This window comes from Quercus robur, chromosome 3, assembly GCF_932294415.1.
Source record: "Quercus robur chromosome 3, dhQueRobu3.1, whole genome shotgun sequence".
Lineage (NCBI taxonomy): Eukaryota > Viridiplantae > Streptophyta > Magnoliopsida > Fagales > Fagaceae > Quercus > Quercus robur.
The window spans coordinates 46,345,305-46,351,185 of NC_065536.1; the positions used below are offsets into that span (position 1 = coordinate 46,345,305).

Here is a 5,881-nt window from a genome sequence, read left to right on the forward strand (position 1 = left end):
GTTGCTAGGTTTATGGCTATTTGCGGTGGTTGTTGAGGTGGGTTTTTTCTTTTTTCTTTTTTCTTTTTTTTAATTTTTAAATCAAAGTTGCGGTGGGCAGTGGAGGTGGCTATAGGCTGTGGGTGGCTATGGAGGTAGTTGTGGCTTTGCTATGAGCAGTGGAAGTGGCTGTAGGTTATAGGTGACTATGGAGGTGGCTGTGGCTTTGTTGGTTATTCTTCAAAATCTTCAAATGAGAGAGATAGATAGATAGGAAGAGAGAGAAAGATGCATGGAAGAAGAATAAAAAATGAATAAAGAAATAATATTTAAATAAAGTGGTAAAAAAATAGAACCATTAATGTTGAGTGTATTATAAAGTGAGGTATTAAAATAGATAAAGTAGCTTTTTGAGTTGTTAAATACTAAATATTTTAGGACCACCAACACTAATGCTCTTCTTTTTTTTCTTTTCTTTTTTTTCTTTTTTGTGCTGTATATCCAAGAATTAGACCCTTTTGAATATACTTCACTGTAAGTTTTTTTAAAAAAAACTTTCTCCCCTCTCCCCATGTGTGTGTGTGTGTTAAAAATACTTAGTATTCTAAAATTAAAAAAATAAAATAAAATAAATAAAATAAAATAAAACCATTTCTCTTAAGAGAAAGCAAAATGTAATTTTATAAAACAAAATTGTTATAATTACTACATATATATATATATATATATATATATATATATACATACACTAATATTTTTATAAAAAAATTTGGGGGATGGCCATTGTCCCCTAAGTCAAACTGTGCCCCATCTTTGTTACGAATTGTGTATATTTAAAAATGAACCAAATTTAGCTACAAAATTAGTTGTAGAATAAGGTTACAACCTTATTCAATAAAATAAATATTACTACATATTCTGAAAATCTAACCATTGAATTGCATGTTCTTTATGTTGTTAATACACATATCAAATTTTGTGTCAATCAGATATTATTTACTATATAATCTGTAAGCTTGTATTTTATCCATAATTTTAGGCTACAAAAACTTACAATTTAAACAATATATTGATGATATAGCTATTGATATTTAATTTTTTATAAATTTTGCAAGTGTGAAGAATATAAGAAGAAGTCGTAGTCTTATGCTATAACCAATTTTGTAACAAAATTTTGTCCTTTAAAAATTTATGTATTATTTAACTTTTATTTATTAAGTAACTAGTTATTTATTTTTTCATTTATATTGAAAGTGAGATAAATACAATATGATCATATTTAGTTTATCTATTATCTATTATTATTACTTTATTTTTTCATGTATATGGAAAAGTACGAGTCAACTCGTAACTCGATCAACCTGACCCGCAACCCGATTGACCTAACTCACTTGCAATCCGTTTAGGACAACCCACTAATGACCTGACCCAATTTGACCTGTAACTCAGCTCGTTTTCCTTTGCCAAGTAAAAAACCCAAAAATTCAAGGACCAAAAATAATAGGGTATGTTTCGTAACTGTTTTTTCCCCTTATTTTCTGTTTCCAAAAATAATTTTCTATTTTTGAGACTAAAAAACTTGTTTGGTAACCCAAAATGGACAGAAAACAAAAACTGATCTCAAAACTCAATTTGTGAAGGAAACTGAAAACATGCAAAAGACTATTTTCAGTTTCTAATTTTCAAAAGTTAATGAAAACACGTATTTAATTTAATGAATCTGTTTCATTTAATGAGTTAGCATTAAAGTTCAAATTCTAGTAACAACATATTTTAGTATTTTCTATTTTTTTTCTTCAAAAAACTATTTTTTTAATTTCAACTAACCAAACATATTTTTGATTTAAAAAATACAAGAATTTTTTTTTTCTTTATATTCCCAAAACAAGTTTTTGAAAATAGAAAACAAAAACTGTTACCAAACATAACCTTATACTTCCGTCCATTAATATTATTGGGAAATTCTCACTGTTTTTAATTGTATTATCGAAAATATTTATTAAATTAAAAAATTAAAAATTAAAAAAAAAAACAAAAAACAAAAAAAACAAAAACAAAAACAAAAAAAAAAACAAAAACAAAACAAAACTCTCAAGACTGTGGAGACTATCAGAACGGCAGCGTTTCAAAGATAGCATGTGTGAAAGGGTGCGATGAGTAATAAGCGAAACGGTGCGGCGGTCAAGCTTAAGTATGCGAGTAAAACGACGTCACTTTAGCAGGTTTTTAGCAATTAGGGTTTCCGGGGTTCCCTCCTCACTCTATGCAGTATATATAAGGAGCTTTTTAGATAGCAAAACCTAAGTTTCTGCAAACTAAACTCAAGTACATGTATCTCCCTCCGTTACAAAGTCTTCGTTTTTACTTTTGTTGTTATGTTTTTCCTTGTCTTCGTGTTTCTTTGATTTTGTGTGTATCTTTCTTTGGCTCTGGTCTAATTTTTTTAGGTTTGGTTTATGTGAGATGGAATTGGGATCTGAGCAGATGATGAGAATTATTAGTTTTGAATGCTGACACTTCGTGAAGCTTTTCAAACCGAGCTTTTTAAAACTGATGCTCACCCAAAATCCACATTTAACAGTTTCTTTCATTTTTAATCTCTTTAATTATTTGATTTTCGTTTTTTTTTTTTTTGGATTAATTTCACCTTCGTTAAATTTAGAATTAGAGCTGAGTTAATTAACTGCTAAGACTTTCGCGACGTTCTTTTTTTGAATTTTGAAAATTTAATAATTAAATTTCATGTTTTTATTATATTTTTTACTTACAAATTTAAATTTCAAAATTTACGAAAGATCAATTATTATGTTATCAAATTAATGTTAAAATTTTAAATTTTTGTAATTTAAAATAGTGTATAAAAAATAAGTTTATTGGTGAAATAGTAAATAACATTGGATTTAAAAAATGGTTAAATTTTTAAAATTTAATTTGAAGAGGTTAGATAGAAACTTTGTTCAAATACAGTTAGTTTTTTTTTTTCAAAGAAAGCATCTTTAAGATAAACAAGGATACAACCAAAAGTCTGCTCGGACCATGTAGCAATAAATACCATGGCTAAATGGCCCGTTTGGCCTCGGCCACGACCCAATTGAAATCTCAGCAAATATTTAAGTTAGCCTGATATTACTTACTTTTAATGAACAATTTGTCGAATTTCTTGGCTTGATTACCTTTCAATAATTGTTTTTAAAAAAAAGAAGCTTGAATGCCTATGAATGGCAATCGACTTCAGGCTTCTATGATAATATTCATCAATCACCCTCTTCACTTTAATGGGCCTTTCGTTTGGAGTTGGAAACTAGATGTTGGACCCAAATTAGAAAGAACAATTTTGACAATAAGTCGCAGAAATTAGGGACTTTTACAGCAAAAGCAGCCCACAGCAGCAAATAAGCCTAACAATTTTGGCATTTGAACACCAAACTGATCAGGAAAATTTGCTGCTCGGATCCGTCCAACTTTTTGCCTGATTAACTTGTCTAGCCCACCCAATTTCCTGCCAGATTTACCTGGAATTTTATTGAAGCAACATGAAGTTATAGTGTTCTACCCTCAAGTCTTCAACACTTAATTAATTGGGCAGAAAAGGGAGATAGCATAAGATTTAATTCATAATATAAGGGGTTCTAATGAAGTATTTGGGGAAAAATTAAATTAAATGTAGTCTGAAGAGCTGAAATTTATATTTTTGAATGTGGAATTAGGCATGATAAACCTTGAACCGAACTCAGCTAGATCTAAATTTTGGTTGATTAAGGTATGCCAAAATGTTTTATATTCGACGATGAACACAATGATTAAGGGATGAACACAATGAATATGCTAGCTTAAATTAGGGCAAATAAAAAGCTTATATATTCAAAACTCTCTTCATTTTTTTCAAAAGTAACGTGATGCTTTCTTATTTGTGATATATTTGGACAATTATTACATCACATGAGTATGGCCACCATATTGTAGAGAATCAATTCACCAGTTAAGGTCTTACTCCAAAACTTAACCTTTGACCTTGAATCATTGGTTCTTAAACTATCTTGTATTTTTACTTTTTTTTTTTTAGAACGAAACTAGGACCAAAGTGCTATTATAGGTAAAGGAATCCTCAACACTCAACCTGGATATACTATATATAGTCACAGATGGACGACATAATACCTAACCCAATTTCTATCACATTGGATTTGGATTTTATTACAGTATTTAAATTTATCCAAATTTTCATTTAAATATTTAAAATGTCTTTCTTATAAATCTATTTTTTTAATATATATACCTAAAGTAAATGTCTTTCTCCTTTCCTCTTACAAATCTATTTTTATACTTTCTTATTCTTCCTTGAGAAATAAGTACATATATGCTTACACATATAATACGGGTACGAATGTTAAATTGAAAGAGTTTCGGAAAAAAGAAAAGTTGAAGTTGAACGGCAGCGTTTCAAAGATAGAAGTTGAACGGCAGCGTTTCAAAGATAGCATGTGTGAAAGGGTGCGATGAGTAAGTGAAACGGTGCGGCGGTCAAGCTTAAGTATGCGAGTAAAACGACGTCACTTTAGCAGGTTTTTAGCAATTAGGGTTTCCGGGGTTCCCTCCTCACTCTATGCAGTATATATAAGGAGCTTTGTAGATAGCAAAACCTCAAGTTTCTGCAAACTGAACTCAAGTACATGTATCTCCCCTCCGTTACAAAGTCTTCGTTTTTACTTTTGTTGTTATGTTTTTTTTGTCTTCGTGTTTCTTTGATTTTGTGTGTATCTTTCTTTGGCTCTGGTCTAATTTTTTTAGGTTTGGTTTATGTGAGATGGAATTGGGATCTGAGCAGATGATGAGAATTATTAGTTTTGAATGCTGACACTCCGTGAAGCTTTTCAAACCGAGCTTTTTAAAACTGATGCTCACCCAAAATCCACAGTTAACAGTTTCTTTCATTTTTAATCTCTTTAATTATTTGATTTTCGTTTTTTTTTTTTTTTTTGATTAATTTCACCTTCGATCTATTTAGAATTAGAGCTGAGTTAATTAACTGCTAAGACTTTCGTGATGTTCTTTTTTGAATTTCGATTATTGGGTCGTAAAAATTGTAGCAAGATTGACAGCATAAAGAGAATCGGCATTTTTACCGAAATCTAATCTAATTAATAGAATGCAATCAAATTAGATAAGGTAATTCTGTTTTGGTAGAAATCTGTGGCTGTGTTTGATATTTTCTCATCATAGTGAAAGCGTATTAGGCACCTCAGTTGACAAAGATGATGTAATACAGTAAGAAAAAGAATCGAATTAGGCATAGTTCTATACTTCTAATATCATGCTAATGTGTTTACCAAAAAAAAAAATATATATCATGCTAATGAACTAGAGGCACAAAGGGAATTAAAAACTGGAATTAGGATTTTTGAAATTTGAAAAGTTTTATGCCTGCATTTATTTTGTAGTAATAATAATCAATAAAGTATGGAGATAAATTTATCTTTATTTATATTGAAGGTGGATTTTGAAAATTTAATAAGTTGAATTTCATATTTTTATTGTATTCTCTGCTTACTAAATTTTATGAAAATCAAAGATAAATTACTATTTTATCAAATTAATGTTAAAATGTCAAGTTTATGTAATTTAAAGTTGTTTATAGAAAATAAGTTTATTGATTGAAGAGTAAATAACATTCGATTTAAACGAAATTTGATATGCATCTTAAAATCATAAGAAACATAAAATTTAATGGTTAAATTTTTAAAATTTACATCTAAAAAAAAATATTAGAAGTTTAAGGAGTTTAGATAGGAACTTTGTTCAAATACAGTCAGTTTTTTTTTTTTTTTTTCCTCAAAGAAAGCATCTTTAAGATAAACAAGGATACAATCAAAAGTCTGCTCGGACCATGTAGCAATAAATACCA

General features: G+C 29.0%; 2 non-coding genes across 2 annotated transcripts; both read left to right on the forward strand.

Annotated features, from left to right (window-relative positions):
- Positions 1–2,457: 2,457 nt before the first annotated feature.
- LOC126720166 (small nucleolar RNA SNORD36) lies at positions 2,458–2,539 on the forward strand. Its single transcript, XR_007653315.1, has one exon. It is a non-coding gene; the product is annotated as a small nucleolar RNA SNORD36 (small nucleolar RNA).
- Positions 2,540–4,798: 2,259 nt separating this feature from the next.
- Positions 4,799–4,880, forward strand: LOC126720165 (small nucleolar RNA SNORD36). The gene has a single exon (XR_007653314.1). It is a non-coding gene; the product is annotated as a small nucleolar RNA SNORD36 (small nucleolar RNA).
- Positions 4,881–5,881: the final 1,001 nt, after the last annotated feature.